At 38.4% G+C, this 17262-nt stretch overlaps 1 protein-coding gene across 2 annotated transcripts in view; it reads left to right on the top strand.

Moving 5' to 3' along the window:
- The window catches only part of CRADD (CASP2 and RIPK1 domain containing adaptor with death domain), a 79291-nt gene that overhangs the window by 16934 nt on the left and 45095 nt on the right, over nt 1-17262 (top strand). The window lies entirely within an intron of this gene.

Raw genomic sequence — 17262 nt, 5'->3', positions numbered from 1 at the left:
GCTTTACATGCATGCTTAAGAGCCTTCTTTCTCCTTACCTGATTCCAGTCATGCCTGTGCCACAACTTTTGAGCCTTTTCCCCATTCTAGATAGATTTTTCATTCTCAGTTTGCTCTTTTCCTGTTCATAACCATTTTATTTATCAGTCAACATTATAACATATAGTTGATTTAATTCTGGCGTGCAAAGCACATTGGTCATATACACCAGAGAAAAGCTTAATGTAATTTCTGTGAGTAAAATGAGTGTCACTGTATTGCATTGTATTGTCATTGTATCTTCAACGAACTAAAAGCAAAGTTATTAATTGGATCTTTCTCTAGGATTGCATGTTCTGCCTTCATAAGGATATTTGGAGTGAGTACATAATTACTTCATATGCTTTCTTGCCACCTTCTGAGTCCAGTGGTATCACAAGGTTAGAAAGAAGTCGCTTGCACATAGCATATATAAAGTATGAAGAGCTGTCTGCTTTGCCTCACCATGGGGTACTGCTGTGAGTTATTTACATGGTTATTAGGAAATGGCATTGAAATGGGATACTGTGTTTAAGTTTTTGGATATTATTTCTTCCTTGTGGGAAAAATTGTCAATACCAAAATGACCCTGAAGTAATCTTCTACAAAAGTGTTCATCTTTCTTTTGCAGAGGCAACATTCAAGCTTGCTGAGATGATCTTTTATCTCTTCCAGGATGTTATATATCAGATGCAAATTCTAATGTACTGTGACAGTTATTGCTTTTTCCTTACATCATTGCAGCTGTGTAGCGATATCCACTGATTCTTGACCACACCTGATGACTTACTATGTTTTACAGATTTCCTAGTCTTGGTTTTAAAGAAAGGGCTTTCTCAAGATGGAATCCTGTCCTATCCTTGTATAAGCAGCATTACAAACTTACCAGTGTTTTTTGCCTTGTTTTGGAGTTGTAGAGATGTATAAGGCTTTGATGATTTTTCCCCATCTGTAGGATCAATTATGTTATTTGCAATATTCCTTCCCCTATAGTAGACTTGCAGTTGCTCAGAAAACTTTCTTAATCCATCAGCTCTTAGCTGTAAAAAGATGCCTGAGGTTTTGTTCAGCATTTCTGTGGTATAACCACTGGGATGAGAGACAGTGAAAGGACAGCCATGCTGGGTCTGTTTTGCTTAATACACCTGTGGTGTCAAGGAACCTGTTGTTAACCTTTGCCAGGCTCTGTCAAGCTGAATATGCACAGTGCCATGAGAGGGAAGCTTGACTGGGGGAATCCCAACAATGTGATAGGACCTCTTTCCACTCCATTTTACTGTCCTGTCTTCAGACAGAGAAAGATGGCATTAGAGATGCCTTGTTTGAAACTCCCCTTTGGCCCTCTGCTCTTACATTTTTGGAACACCTTGGCCCTCAAGCCTCTCTTTTACCTTGATAGTCATATGCAGTAATTTTCTTGGTTTCTCCACATCTAGCCCTCTGGTGCCTGTCCCAGGTAGGAAATCCAGTCAGGACAGTGGTCTAGGAAAGGATAAGTGGAGAGTGAGCATTTAATCCCAGCGTTTTCAGTGACTGCCTTCTTAGGCATAGGTTTTCCTACTCAGTTTGATTTTTTCATTTGACTGGAAGTAGCTAATAAAAATTCTGTCTTTGAACATCACAGTCGTAACTATTTTGATGCAACCAACATGTATGTGGACAAAATGCATATGCCATGTCTGGAACACCAAAATTAATTTCTTAGATGTAGAGGCAGAGGACAATGACTCAAAACAACATGATTTAGGATTAAGATATGGGAAATGTGCTATTACAAAGTTTTCCCCAACCATTTCAGATTTATAAAATAAATATTGGCATCTGCAGACAAATGCCAGAGAGCATGTAGGCAATTTGACAGAGCTGCAATCAATTCTACACTTGGTTTTGTCTACAAGTTATGAGGAAGTGATGAAAGGTGTTCTCAGCTTTGAGTGGGTCACCCTACTTTGGTAGCTTGAATTCAGAATGTATATACATACCTAAGTAGTTTATTTCCTACAGAAAAGGAATATATTTTAGTAACTGAAATTAGGCTGTTCAAGAGAATTGATGCTTCTGGCAGACCATGATCCTCTTACCTTGTAGCGTACTAAGGCTGGTTGGTGACCCTTTGATCATGGGAAGAAAAACAGCTGAATTGTTGCTATTCCTGGTGTTTTCTAATGGGGAAATCTGTATTAAGTGAATGATATTCAGTACTGAAGAAAGGTAAATGGCTTGTCTTTAGAATTGTTTTACATCACTTACTTTTTTCCCTCCGTACAAGTTGGGTGTTTTGCTTTAGGCAGCACCCTGGTGAACATAGTCTTGCACTTGAACAAGCAGTACATAGCAGCTGGAGCTTTTTTCTGGTACAGAAAGTGTGTGTCTGTTACATTTATACTGTTAAATGCACCAGAATTTAATTTTAGAGTAGTTTTCTTCATGACTAAATCCAGAGGAAAAGCTGAAGTTTGCCTGTTGTCTGCAGCTGTTTTGTAGAGTTTAATTTAACCTTCAAAGCTCAATAATTGGTGTAGTTTCATTACAAAGTCTTGAAATGGAACTTTAAAGGATCTTTCTTGTTTGAAGATAAAGCCAGTCATAACTCTTCTGCAAGTTGAAGATTTAAGTTTTGGGTTATTTTTATTGTTGTTTTGTTTGTTTTTTTTTTTCTGGGCACAAATGAACCATTTCAAAGGAAAATTAAGGAAAAGGTGCTCTTGATATACAAAGTTCTTATTTTCTTTTGTACCATAAGAAATATGAACCACAGGTAGAAAATACCTGTTTATCAAAGTTTTTTGGTAAATAAACACATTTCTATGAATTAGGCAAGGCTGTCTTTTTGTTACCCCTTTGTTTTTCCACAATATATTTTTCTGCCTTTGTTCTTACTGTGGTGGAAAAGGTAAATAGTAATCTGTAAAGGAAAATAGTGAAGGACCTTTGGATGGTGACATGAAAAATCTTTTAATTTGCTAGTAATTTATTTAAATTGTTGTAAAGAATCTTGCCTAGTGAGTAGAAGTCACTGCAGCACCTGCTGGCTTTTATTATGTATATCTTAAAATGAAGGTGCTAGTTTTCAGGTCTGCTCTGTGGCCTGGCCTAAGGAACATATATGGGAAATCTGTACTTTAGACCAGTTAGTGTTAGGTAACATCTCAAAGTAGAAATGTTTCACATTCCCATCAAGCACTGGGACTAGAGAAGGAGCTCTTGTTAAAGGAACATAGCTGTCAGGCATCTTAAAGGCTAGAAATGATGTAATTTTTTGTCAGGTACATAAACATAAACCTTGAAAGCTTTGATCTTGAGTAAGCTCTTTATTGTTAGGCTTTGAAGCTTTTGCAGTAGTTTGTGTTTAAAACTCTTAAATGAAAATACAGCTGACTGCTATAATACTGAAGGTCCTTGGGACCCAGGGGCCCTGAAGCACGATGTTTCAGAGGATGTGCTTTCCAAAGATTTGAATTTTTCTTGCAAAGCACCTCTTGCTGCTGGAGAGGAGTTTTAACACCGGTGTGAACCCAGGTATTCATAACTTACCACAGAATCTTTGCTAACTGCAGTACAGGTTTTTAAAGCTTTCAGAAGGTTGTGATCAACACCTTGTATTGCATTTGGAAAAGAGGAAACTAGTGTGACATACACATTGTCATTCTGCTGAGCTCATGGTTTCAGTAGCTGCTTAAACCTCCACTTTCTTTACTCAACCTGTTTTGATTTGTCTGTATGATATTGCACATTATCTAAAGTTTTTTTCTTTCCCCCTTCCTCTGGGACTGAGATAACATTTGCAGCTGGTAATGTCTGGTGTTGTCATGTTCTGTCTTGAATTGGCTACTAAAACTGACAGTGCATAATTGACTTTTCAGGAACTGTTGCTCTTTTAAAGGGTTTCAGTTTGCTCTGTCAACAAGCATCACTGCTGCTTTATGCTATTTTTTCAGAATTTCTGATCCAACTGATTTATGACAGATGAATTTTCCAAACTAATCTGTAGTTTGTGTGGATCTTAATCTTTGTCCAGGACACAATGACTATCCATAAAAATTGCTTGAAAAAGGAATTCCGACTTTTAAGTCAACAGCAAAAAATGATGTAAAAAAGCTCATTGTTTGCTCTGTTCCCACGGGTGGGTGAGATGGGTTGCAGTCACACATGCCATCTTATTGTTCTCCTCCTAAAAATATTACCAAAGAAAATGGGGTTTAAATGATTGTTCACATGACAGTTGTGCCTGCAGAAGAGAGATTTAAATGGAGAACTCTGGTCTTGATCTGGACCATGACTAAATTTTGTCTGGATGCCAAACCAGGATCCCAAAAATCTGCTCTCTGCTGAGGCCGTGCATAAGATCAGTTGCCTTTCTGCCTGGCATGTCCTGGAGGGGTATTTGGGGCATGCTGCAAGCATGGCACAGGAGCAACGCATGGTTTTAATTTCTAACTCTTGAGGGTTAACATTTTCACGTCTCTTCTGCCTTTTCTCTTGGTGGAGAATGTAGGGCTTTTTCTTCACAAAAACCAGGGGCAGCCAAGGTGTTTGGCAAAATGATACCAGGAGCTGGGCATTTAAGCAGAGCAACCAAAAGTGTTTTTCCTGTGGAGAAAGAGCTGCTGATACTGGGTCAGTAGCAAAGGTGAGGGTGGGATGTGGACAACACTTTCTGGAGCCTGTTAGCTCCCTCTTCAGACTGCAGTCTTGCTGCCCCAATTCATTCATCCCTTCCTTGACATGCAGATCTCCATTTGTTTGTGGTAAATGAGCAGGATTTGTGTTCTTTAAAGGATCTGGTAGCTCTGTGCATTCCTACTTCTTGGCTCTCTCACCCAGGCTTAGCTGTGCCTTTTACATCCTGTCTTGCAGGTCACAAGCCATCTCCTGACACACTGTTGCTGAGTTGTCTCTGAACCCTCTTTGTGGTCTCATCTGCATTTTGGGTTATGTTTTGGCTTGATCCAGTGCATTTACCCAAATGCCATACATCTCACACTTGCAAAGACTGATTGTATCACAGTCTGAGGACACTACACTCCCTTCTCCTTTAAGACTGATGAATTTAGTCCCTGCCCTTATATCACTGTATATGGTCCCTCCAAAGACTTCCTTCTCAAGCATCAAAAAACTACCCTAAGAGCCTTTTGATTACACTTTCAGTAAATGGCATTTTCAAACCACTCCCAGATGTGCCATCCATCCAAATATCAAGCTGGTTAGTTTAAAGCTTCTTGAGAAACATGAAAGAATCCCTGGATTACTGAGTTATGAATAAAACTTCACTCATGAAAAAATCCTTCCCTGCCTTCTTCGGGTTAACAGTTGCATTTTAATTGTGGCTCTTAAGAAAGCTTGTTTTAATATTTAAAACAAAAAAGAGGAAAAAGAGGAAGAAAAATCACTTTGTGGGTTGGTGCCCCCTTGGTATCAGTTTGAAGCTGTGTTGGTGCAGGACATAACCCAGCAGAGCATTAACTGGGTGGGAGGTTGTTTCCTTTAATCATTTACATTTGCTACCTTTTCACTCTCACTATATATTCCCTTTGTAATGGATTTAAAGCTCACTCTGTGTAGCATGCCAAGGTGTTGAAACAACTCCCTGAGCCTATTGCACCAGTGACTCCTGTATATTTCCAACCTATATTTATAGCTCTGATCTTCTGTATCCTGCAGATGTCTGACTGGGGCCTGCATCTGAGCCTTGCTGTCTCCGTTCATTTCTGTCATCCTTTCAAGTACTGTGCAGCTCCTTTTCCCTTCTAACCTTACTGAGTCATCATGGAGACCTGTACTCAGTGTCTGTGGGAGTGTGTACATATATATACATATATGTGTGTGTGTGTGTATACAAACACATGTATATAGAGAGTATATGTACTGTAAGTAATGAAGCGGTTACTGTTGGCCACAGTGTGCCTGCATTTTTCTTGAACTGGTGTGCTCATAATGCCCAGGGCTTTTAAATTACCCACTTTTCTCTGGGGATTATCAGCAGTTCCATTTTAGGTGAGTGCTCTCATTGAGCCTGAATGCATTTATTTGGCTGTTGTTAGCTTGGTCACAATGCTCCTGTCTTGAAATAATTTTCCCTTTACACCAAACTGTTAATTTTGTCTGTGTGCTGCCTTTTTTTTTTTTTTTTTTTGTGCTGAGATTCACTGAATGGTGCCTAAACCAGGAAAGCAGAATGGTTTGGGAATTTTGTTCCCAGTTCTAACACTGATTTAAAGCATTGCCTTGGGCAACTGACTGCTAGTCTGCTTTCTTTATGTTTACTGGAGGCAATGATATTCATTTATGCATTTCCTGGAGCTGCTTAGCTGGGCTAAGAATGCACAGGGTGCATGGACCCACAGGCCCCATGGTAGCTAGCTAGAGTGGCTGTCGTGGAGTACTTCTTAATCACTTTCCATCTATTTTATTGTCCCCCTCCCAGACCAGATGGATTTGAAAGTTATAGTTCTGAGAAACTGGATTTCTCTGCTCATGCTATATGGCTTTTTTCTCCTTTTTTTTTTTTTTTTTTTGATTCAGTATCTAATCTAATAAAGGATTCAATCAGCTGGTATATGTACTTAGGAAAGTGGCATAAGGCAGAGGCTTCCAGGGATGCCAGGATGCCAGGCAAATGAGCCAGCTTTAGGAGAGAGAAAGAATGAGACAGCTGTAAAATAAAAGATATCTTAGCAGTTAACATACAGCTACCATCATGGACAAATAGTCTGCTCTCTTTCTTCATCATGCTAGAATGTGATGGTGTTTCAGACCTCATTACTTCTTTATTTCAACAGAGGATTAATGCTTTATGACAGGTGACAGGTTTGATGACATCTGTTTTTATCATATTAAGAAAAAAAAAAAGAAAATCCACCTGCTTCTCCGTTTATTTGGGGACTGCAAAGGGTTAAGGACTTTGAATGCAGACATATATGGTGCTGTATTGATATTATGTACTTTGTAATAGAAAACAGAACTTTCCAGGTCAAATATCAATAACATTCTATAAGCCTTTCTAGGAAAATATAATTAAAACCATTCAAAGCTGTTTCCCATAACTGAGTTTACTGTGTTTTATTGATTTCAGTCCCACATCTACAATGGGTTATTATTATTGACTTTTAGAGCTCTGCCTTTTTAAAAAATAAAGAAAACACAAAATCAGGTGGTAGTATTCCTTTTATTAGAAATCTTGTCCTCCTTTCTCCCTGAAGCAGGTATCATATTGAATTGTTTGAACAAGAAAATGGTGGGGTAGGTCTTCAGCTGGTTTAAATTGTCATAGTCCCACTGAAAGCAGCTAAACAAGTGGGGCATCAACTGAGAATCTGTCTATGTTCTGCATTTAAGCCATTTATTCCTTTGCACCCAAGGCCATCAGTTACAGCACTATCTCTGGCTTTATTGTCAATCTGTATTGATAGTTTTCATATTCTATACTGTGAGTAGGATTTAGACTAGGAAGCCACTAAATTGCTTAAATATTTCAGACAGAATGAATTTGCTTTTCTAATTCTGTCACTCAAAGCAAATATTTTGTCATATAATCCACATTTAAATCAGGAGTATATTCCTCCAAGCATATTATTTGCAAAATAAATATATTTTGTATATTTGGTAAGTTTTTAAAATCTATATGTTAGCACAGCCTTTTAGAAAAAGAAAAGCAGAATAATCTAAAAATTTGAATGTTTATATAAAATAGCTAATACTGTACCATATTCACTAATCATATTTATTTCAAAGACTTTTACCAAATATTTAGTATGTCTGTGTTTTTACATAAATCTGTCAGTGAAATATTTTTTAGCTATAAATATTAAAAATATGGAACTGTTTCTCCAAATATTACAAAAGCCTAAGAAAAATCCTTTCTGAGAATAGTTTTATTGTTGTTGGTTGTGGGTAGCTTGGCACTTAGGTTAATCACAAAATATCTGATCAATATTTAAGATTTTTTAAGAAGTCAGACGTATGCAGATGTCTAAAATAGATTTGTATGCACATCCACCCGCATATATATCTATATAAAGAAGTAGTGGGTGTAGAAACTTACAAAGAGTTTAAAATAATTTATTTCCATAAAGTTCAATATGCTTGTGTAATATTGGTCTGATTTTCCTGAAATCGAAAGTTCCCAGAAGTTTATAGGGATTGCATTCTAGAAGAGAGGGAAGAATTCAGACAGTTTCCTTTCTATTTGAATTGCGACTCAGAGTACCTAGATTTAACATTAACTTCCTTTAAAAACATTCAGACATGGATATTTAGTGGTTGTGACAGCCTGGCATATTTTTCGTCCATTAATGGCTTTTTCTAATGCAGTTGGGACTTAGTTGTTATAATAAGGTGTACCCCTCATGTCCTAAGGCAGACAGTGGCAGCACTTAGAAATATCTGATGGTCAGTGGTAAATGTATTCTGAAGGAGATGAAGTAAAAGAAAATAAGTCTGAAAGTGTTAAGAACTGAACAGGCATACTGTGTATTGAACAACAAAAATTTTTTTTCTCCTTCAGCAAGTTAGTTACTTTATTATAAACTTTATACATACATGTGCAGCTGGGAGACAGAAAGACTTCTGTATGAACCATAATTATTCCTTCTGCTCTAAAAATTACTATAATTCTGTGCCTGAGTTTTAAAATTACATTCAAAAGATAATAGGAGCTATTGTCCTTGTTGCTGTTTGATTTGAATACTCAAATAAGAATTAATTTTGGTGAATAGTATCTTAATTTATTTTTCAGGTCATTTTAAGTCACCTGCAAATTGCAGGCAAGTCTGAGCAATAATTTTTGTATTTAATTTTTTGAAAAGATCTTAGTATTTCAGTTGAAAATGCAGAAACTTTTTCACTTGAATTATTTGTTTAATATTGTAATAATTGTGTGTTTGGCTGTCTATATTTTCTGCTCATGATATTAGAAACTACATTAGTATGTAAGAAGAACCAGAATGAATAATTTAAAAATCTGTAGAGTTCTTGCGTCATTTTCCTCAGTTAGTCCATGTCATTTATATTTTCTTCCTGTTTAGCTTAAAAATGGCTCAGCAGTTTGATTTTAGATTGATGCATGTCCTTTTTTAAAAAAGGTGTTGGTGGTAGAGTATTTGTCAAGAGGAATGTACAGGATTTTTGTGGACTATCCTGTTGTTCTCTTACCTTTAAACAAAACTGCTTATAAACACTCCAGAACAGACTGGGCAGTGGATATAGATTTTCAGTCACACAGCTCCCTCTTTTTCAAATCTGTGCTGTCCTGTGCCATCTCAAGAAGGATTACTGTTTATGGGCATTATGGTATCATTTAATGTTCTTCATTAAAAGCTCACTGTTTTAGCTTACAGGTGGCATCAGGAAGATGAAGCCAAACAGATGCATATTATTAAGAGACAACAGGAAAAACAATCTGATCCTGACCTGCATCACTTGTTTTCACTGCAGCTTCCCTTTGTCCCCCATTTTTCACACAGCCCATGAATACTTAGAAAAAGACATAACTAAATCAAATTTTTACACACATATGTAAATTTGGCAGCGTCAATTACTTGCCTAGGCCTGCCACTTTTATATTTTTAGCTCTGATCATGCTTACCATGTGAGAAGCATCACTGCAGTATGCAGAGAAATTGTAATTGCAGTAACATATGCAATGGAATATTTTTTCCAGCTTAAATTGATTATTCTCTTTATCTTTAGAATTATTGTGAAATGCTACGATTTTATTATCAGGCCTCTTGAGGTAGTTAGAATATTGTGTAATACTCTATGAGTTCAGAAACCAGACTTTACTGTATAAGAGCGGTTAACGCATATGGATACACCCCCAAAGTTTCCAGTAACAATTACATTCCAAGAAAGGTGCTAAATATATTGCTACCAAGAATCTCCTGGATTTTTCCTCCCTCAATCTTTGATGTCATTTTGGAGAGCCAAGAATTTTCACTTCACCTACTTAAAACTTTTAAACATGAAATAAAAATTCGCTTTAGATTTTTATCCTATCCAGGAAGCCTGATCCTGTAGCTATCACCTGTCAGAAATTCCCACTGTATTAAATGCGAGTCTTCCTTGTCAGGACTGCAGGCACAGGGCTGCAGTTACAGTCAGCCGTTTGTGAGGAAATTATTCTGAGTCCACACGAGGCTGCTGATGTTGTTATTCTAGCTGAAAACTTCACTACAAAGGCACAAACAAATTTTATTGAAAATAAAATTTGCAAGATCCCTTGTTCACATTTTATAATTCAGAGATGTAAACCGGTTGGTAGCGTTAGGATTACTGTTTGTTTTAATTTAGAGATATGTTAACCTTCTAAGGTTGGGGATTTTGTTGGGAAACAAGTTCTTAACGTCATTTTTTTATATGCCCAAAGCAAAAGCTGTAAATGGATTTAAAATCGTAACATACTTCTCTAGATCAGCATTATACTTACTACATGGTTTCTACCCACGTTACTTTACAAAGTGAGAGCAGATGATAATTGGGGTAGTTTGCAGGCAATAACAACCTGCATTTTCTCACAGGAGCCTTACTAACAGTGTGACATAAGGAAGGTAAAAGCAAATTGAATTAGAAAAACAGCAAACATTGTGTTTTATAACCCAAAATAAAATTCTTCAGCAGCAACTAGTCCTGTAATGTAATCCAATCTGTTTTAATACTGAGATTTTTCCAAGAAAGCAGGAAACAGTAAAGGGTAAGGCTTTCAAACCTCTGCTGTTTCGTTTACAGATCCCTTGTGTTAATTTAATGCTTCTAGGGAACTGGGGCTCTTTCTTTTTTCTCAGAATCCCTTCTCTAGGAAATACTGAGTGGTGTGGTGCTGAGAAACAGTCATGGTTTACAACAGATAAGCCAAAGGACCTGGCTTCAAATTCCACACTTCTCTGAGAAAACAAAACACTCCAATGCGTGCTTCTCTCTAAAACGGACGATTTCTTGCTAACAGGCTACAGAAAATTTACCTTAGAAGGACCTTAGCAGACAACTTGCTGGGCCTTGACATTTTTCTCCTTCTCCTATCCCTCCAGTGCATACACCAGCATCTAGCAATTCTGTGCAGTCAGGCTTTTTAAGCATAAAAGATAAATATTTACAGCTATTACTTTTGGAGCATTACCCTGAAAGTTTTACTGGCACAAAATTCACAGTCCTGCTGGTGTGACTCTGCCAACTGCAGCCCCAGCAGAGGCAGCATTCCCTTCCCACTCCCTGCCAGTGCATTTTCCCCATGCTTTAAACACCCCCTCTCTTTCCCCAAACCAGAGATACCCACCTGGATAACTGGATTTTGAAGCTAAAACTGATTTTGTCTGGAAAAACCAGAATGAGTTGCTTGCAAAAGCTCAGCCTGGCTGATGTCAGCCGTGTGCGTTAGCAGCCCAGCTGCTGCAGCTTTCGGAGATGCCTGGGCAATGCATGTTTTGGCCTCTCGCCGCTTCTTTCCCTTATTTTGCTGGTTCAAGAGAAGGGCTCACAGTGTGATTTCTGAAATTATAACAACCCTGGCTTCTGGGGTTTCGCTGTCAGTGAGGCTTGGGGTGTGAGTTAGGAGGTTTGAGTGAGGCTGTGGGGTGCCCCATGGAGGGTGTCAGTAAGCAGCCCCCACTGCCAGGCCCACCTGTGCTTGGGGAGGAGCAGCTGCCATGAGCAAGCAGAAGGAGACATCTGGAAAGGGACCATCACTAGGGACATGTCTGTGGGACCACTCCTGGTCCTCAGAAGGGCAGGAAGAGCAAGATGTGGGGAGAAGGAATAAAGGAGGTACAGCAGAAAGGAGTTGCTGCCTCCCCCAGCTGCCTGTGCTGCCTGTCCTCCAGCAGACTGAGGGTGATGGAAAACAAGGGAAATTGAGGCTAGGAAGGGGGAGAAGTTAATCTCCTCCTCCCCCCCCCACTAGTATCTGAAATGAATTATGTAAAATTCCTAGAGTTGGGACTGTTTTGCTTGCAAGAGGAAGAGCAAAGCAAAGATTAACAGCATGCTTTATAACCAGTAGGTTTTTCTGTCTTATTTGTCTGTAGTTTGCCTGGCATGGCATGAGATTCTCAGGAATTTTGTTCTTGTGGTACAGAGCACCCTGATAGACTAATGCTTTTCCTATGGTCATTGATTTTTTCATTACTATGAAAAGGCAGAGAGAATATTCAAGGCTGAGCTGTATCTTCTCCCAGGCCCAGGGTAGGCCAAAAGGATCTCAGATTATGACATGGTGGGAGCAGACTGAAGGCAAGAACATTGCCTTTTATCACAGATTCTTGGTGCCAGTCCCGCTGCTGGTGCCATACAGCTTAAGAAAGTAAGTTTAGCAAGCAGTTGTAGGTGTGCCAGCAAGAATCATGTCGCAAGCCAGGGCAGGTGCAGCTTCCCCAAAGTCATGTTCATGGTTTAGACTTATGGCTGTGAAATTACATGGTAGTTCACGGGATTAGCACCGGAGTGGGATGTTGTGGCACTCCAGAGATTTCCCAAGATCGAGGAAATATTTTGAGAATTTTCTTTAGGTTACCATATAAGCAGAGGGAGAGAAGTCTCAATGCTGCAGTAGATAAAACACTGCCCTGATTTTCTTCCTAAACCTTTCCTGACTTTTGATGTAGGAGGGAGAGCTCTGCATCCTTTTCATCAGCAGTTTCAGTTTATGCTTGCAATGTTCATTATGTGAGCTAATATTGAGGAACACCAGAAGAGAAAAAAACCCCAAGGAAATTGAAATTCCAGTCTTAGGGGGTATAATATGCTGAATACTATACTGATGCAATATGTAACAGTTTTAGAGCTTAAATTTTCTATGGTAAAAGAGCTTGAATTCCACAAAGAATTCTTGATAATGTAAAAATATCACCCCTACCAATTATGGAAACAAACTTTGAAAAACAAATTAGCTAGTCAAAAATTTGTAAGATAAACTTCCTCTTCTCCCTCTGCTATTTCCAGATTTTTATTTTGTTTTGTCATTTTGTTTTGTAAACCCCTCGGGATTGGCAGTATTTTATGAAGTTATCACTGATTTCTACTCAACCATGTGTTGACTCTTTGAAAAAGCATATTGTGTGTCTATTTTTTGTGTGTGTGTGAACAAACTTTGAGAAAATAAAGCATAAAAATCATAGAATAACCATTGGGTTGGAAAGGAGCTTAAAGATCATCTCATTCCAACCCTCCTGCCATGGGGGCTCATGGGATACCTTTCACTAGACCAAGTTGTTCGGAGCACCACATAATCTGGCCTTGAACACTTCCAGGGATGGAGCATCCACATCTTTTCTGGGCAACTGGTTCCAGTGCCCCACTACCCTCTGAGGAAATAATTTCTTCCTAATAAATAAATGTTAGGAAGAGTGTTTGCATGCAAACATCTTCTTAAATCTAAATCTACCCTCTTCCAGTGTAAAGCCTTTCCCCCTTGTTCTGTCACTATGTGCCCTAGTGAAAAGTCCCTCTCCAGCTCTCTTGTAGCCCCCTTTAGGTACTGGAAGGTGCTGTAAGGTCTCCAGCAAGCCTTCTTTTCTGCAGACTGAGCAGTCCCCTCTCTCGGCCAGTCTTCATACAATTCCAGCCCTGTGGTGATCTTCATGGCTCTTCTGTGGACTCATTCCAGGTGGTCTAAGGATGGTCATATGAAGGCAGATCATCTGTCTCAGCAATTTGTTTCCAGTTAGGATTGTAGCCCAATGGCTGAGGGAAAGCTGCAAGAAGACCTGTCCATAACGGTAGGTACTTGCCATGCTTTTCCTGGAGGCTGGAACTTGGAAGCTTCATGAGCTGCAGTTTGTATCTTGGTGTTCCATGGCCTTTCATGATTATTTCTCTCCCTTAATTTGAGAACATGCTTGTTGGAATCTGGTGCCTGGAGATTGTGATAGATTTAACTTTTGATCTACTTTTCCACTGAGTTGCATTTGATGCAGTTCTGTTCCCCAGACATGGTTGACTTAAAGGAGAGAGATTGGTATACTCTCACCAAGGATGCTGCCTGTGGTGGCCATGTAATAAAACCATCAGCCTTCAAAGGCAAATTGCAGTTGTACAAAGAGCTGTATGCAGGAAGACGCTTTCTCTTTAGTCTTCATCTCCTCTTCATTCATCAGCATTCTTCCTAGGTTCAGGAGACCTAAGTGAACTTTTTTTGCTTTTAGGATTGGATCTGTAAAGTCAGGAATGCTTCTGATGAAGAATAATGGCACGTGACTACCTGAAGCTGTCATTTTGGTGTTATTTACATAAAGCCTTGCACAAAAACCTGAAGCATTTCCTATGGCCTATGTGCAATGCATGACAAACCAGCTTCATATGCAAAGAGGCAATGTCTATCTGTCTGTCTCCCTTGTATAAACAGTCCCCAGCAGTGTTACTGTGAGTGGCTACTTTCTGATTTGCACACTGTAAGCATTGTTTGTTTCTTTTCTTTTCTGCACGGGATTAATCTGCACCATTCACATAGCCATTGAGCAGTAACCCAAAACAATGTGTGCCCTGATGTGAGCGTTGTGTAACATGGGCAGTGTTCCAGATCCATCCAAAGAGCTGCTTCATCTCTTCACTGGATTTTTTGGCAGAAGGAAGATAATAAAACTCTGCTCTCTGCATACCAGATAGGTACAATCTGTCCTGCATCGTGTTAAGTAGGGCTTATTAATTCATAGCTGCTGGGATTTTTAAATGAAGATGAAAGTTTGTAGGTGTTCAATTCACAGGAGGTAGAATGGGTTTACTTATAGGTTGTAGAAATAATAATAAGCAAGAGAAGTATGAAATTCCATGGCAAAATATGGACTAAAACAAGTCAACCTTTATGCAAATGTGGATTTACAAGGATTACCTTGTTTTCTCGCATAAACTTCTTCAGACATGCAGCAAGGTTTTGTGCTTACACTGAAATCCTTGGGGTTCGTCCCATTTCCTTTTGTTATGTTGGTGGGAGATACTGAAGTTGCATAAAACAAGCATTCAAAGAGACATCTTAAAATATAGAGCATATTCTATGAAAAGATATTAAAGATGAAGATAATGTTAATTTTATTTTTTACTTACATCTTAAGAGTGTGACTGATCTGGACCTTTGAATGTGAAGACTGGAGTTATTAATATGAGAATTTTGTGACTGACCATGTGAGGAGTGGTTATAGTTGCACTGTCTTCCATTTACTTATCATTCATTTGCAAGCCAGAGCTTAGATATTTCAGGTTGATTTAGAAAGGTTGACCTCTGTCGTGGTTGGATTCCAAGTTGTAGTGTGATTTTACTTGTAAAAGCACTGCTCAGTCTGTTGCTAGAAGCCAGCACAGTGGGAATAAACCAGCAGAGCCAAAGTCATCCTGCATGATCGATTTGCTGGTCACAGTAACATGAGAAATGTAATATGAGAACCAGCCCTGGTGTTCTCAACAGTCACCATCTCCAGGTGTGGAGACCTTGATATATATCGGGCAAGGGAAATGAAGATGATTATTTTACTTTTACAGCTAGCAAATTAAGCAGCAGAATGAATGGCTTCCCTAAAGTTTATGTCAGGTTCAGGAACTGAACTGTTAACTCCCAGTCCACTGTCCAAACCACAGATGGTTTTTCCTATCATCAATTTTACCAAAATACATAACTCCAGAATACATGAATTTTGGGCTGTTGCAATAATGCCTCATTTTTATAGTTATCACTGTTCCTAATGAATTTGCTGCAACTTATTTTAATGGGCTTTCAGTATGCTGGGTAGGATTCCAGGATACTTGTTGTTTGTACTTCATAAAAGCACCATGTTGTCTTTCAACAGAAAGGTTTTTCTTTTAACAATCCTTTTAAATGCATTTCATGAAATAACAAAGACAGCCATTAAAACACAGCATTGAATAGCTTCTGCCAAGTTTCAGTGAACATTTTTTTAAATTTAAATTAGGAATGGAAAACATTTCCTGATCCTAGCATTTGTTTTCTTACTATTCCAGGCAACCTCCTCCTGCTATGTCATTTGCAAAGTGATCAAAATCCCGTTAAGTTCTTTGTCTTCACTGCTGTCATTAAAATTATGTTCCAAAACCTCTGTGCAGTCAGGCAAGAAGCTTTCTTCTAACTTCAGACTGAGTTTAATTGTGGCCTGTTTATATCCACTTGTTCTTAAGTTAACAGTGTTGTTTGGCTTAAATAGCTCTTTTACTGCCTTTGCAAAATATTTATGGAAACAAACCTTGTAGCTCTCTTAGAAGTCTACCTCTTCCAAGGTTAACCAAGGGTCCTCTTTTTGTCTAGGCAAAGCTTTTCTGTTCTTTTGACCACCCTGGTAAGCTTGTTCTGCACCAGTTTGAGACAGGTTCCTTTAATATGGGTAATGAAAACCTTTGCTCAGTGGTTGAGCTGAGCTCTTGACTTGTACAGCAAGAGCACTGCAGTGACCCTTGTCTAGCAGAAGCACATGTGATCCACCTCAGCAGTGTCATTGTCTTTTATGATTATATCAGGGTGATATAATGTCATGATATATTTATATATATGTATATGATTTTATCTGTGCGATTTTATGAGTTTCTATTTGATATTTCTAGCTTATGAGTTTCCAGTTTATAGCATAAATTTGGCTTTCAGTCCTTCTGTTCGTGGGCTTGCTTTTTCAGTTGTAATTCTGTAGCAATGCCTCAAGACCTCAGATAGTTCTTCCCATCTGATACCTCCTCAGGCCAGGTGAATATTTAATAAACTATTTTATTTTAGTTTATCAAAATTGCCCCTTTGATTTTATTACAAGAATTTTTATTATCTCTCTATTTAGTGTAAAAAACCCCAAATAATGGTCTCACAACTCATTATTTTCTTAATTCAATTGTTTTACAGAAAACTTTGCTACTCCCAAAATCAGCCTTAAGAAAACCCACCATCCTCCTTGTTTAACTGTTTTAAATAAAGAACATAGAATCTCACATCCAGAGATAACTGGGCCCCTGCTGCTACTAGATCCATTTGTTTTGTTATATCTAACTCATATTTTAAAATCTTGCTTTCTACTATGAATTGTGTCTTTTGAGCGTCAGGTAAAAATTTATTTGGGGGAAAAGAGGAAGAGATCTCTTTCAGAGGAACTGAGAATCTACTGCACAGTGTCTTCCTTCTAAAAGGAATTTGTATTATTTATGTTATTCCTTCTCATCTCGTTGTCATTATTCATGTTCAGTTCTTGTCCACCATTTTTACTTTTTTTTTCAGCTTTCCCAAACACAGTCGTGCTCCAATCCTGATTGCATTTTCTGTTATTCCTGCAATATATT

The sequence above is a fragment of the Camarhynchus parvulus genome, chromosome 1A, assembly GCF_901933205.1.
Source record: "Camarhynchus parvulus chromosome 1A, STF_HiC, whole genome shotgun sequence".
NCBI classification, from domain to species: Eukaryota; Metazoa; Chordata; class Aves; order Passeriformes; family Thraupidae; genus Camarhynchus; species Camarhynchus parvulus.
The sequence above is the reverse complement of the archived record's forward strand: the minus strand, read 5'-3'. Positions and strand labels throughout refer to the sequence as shown.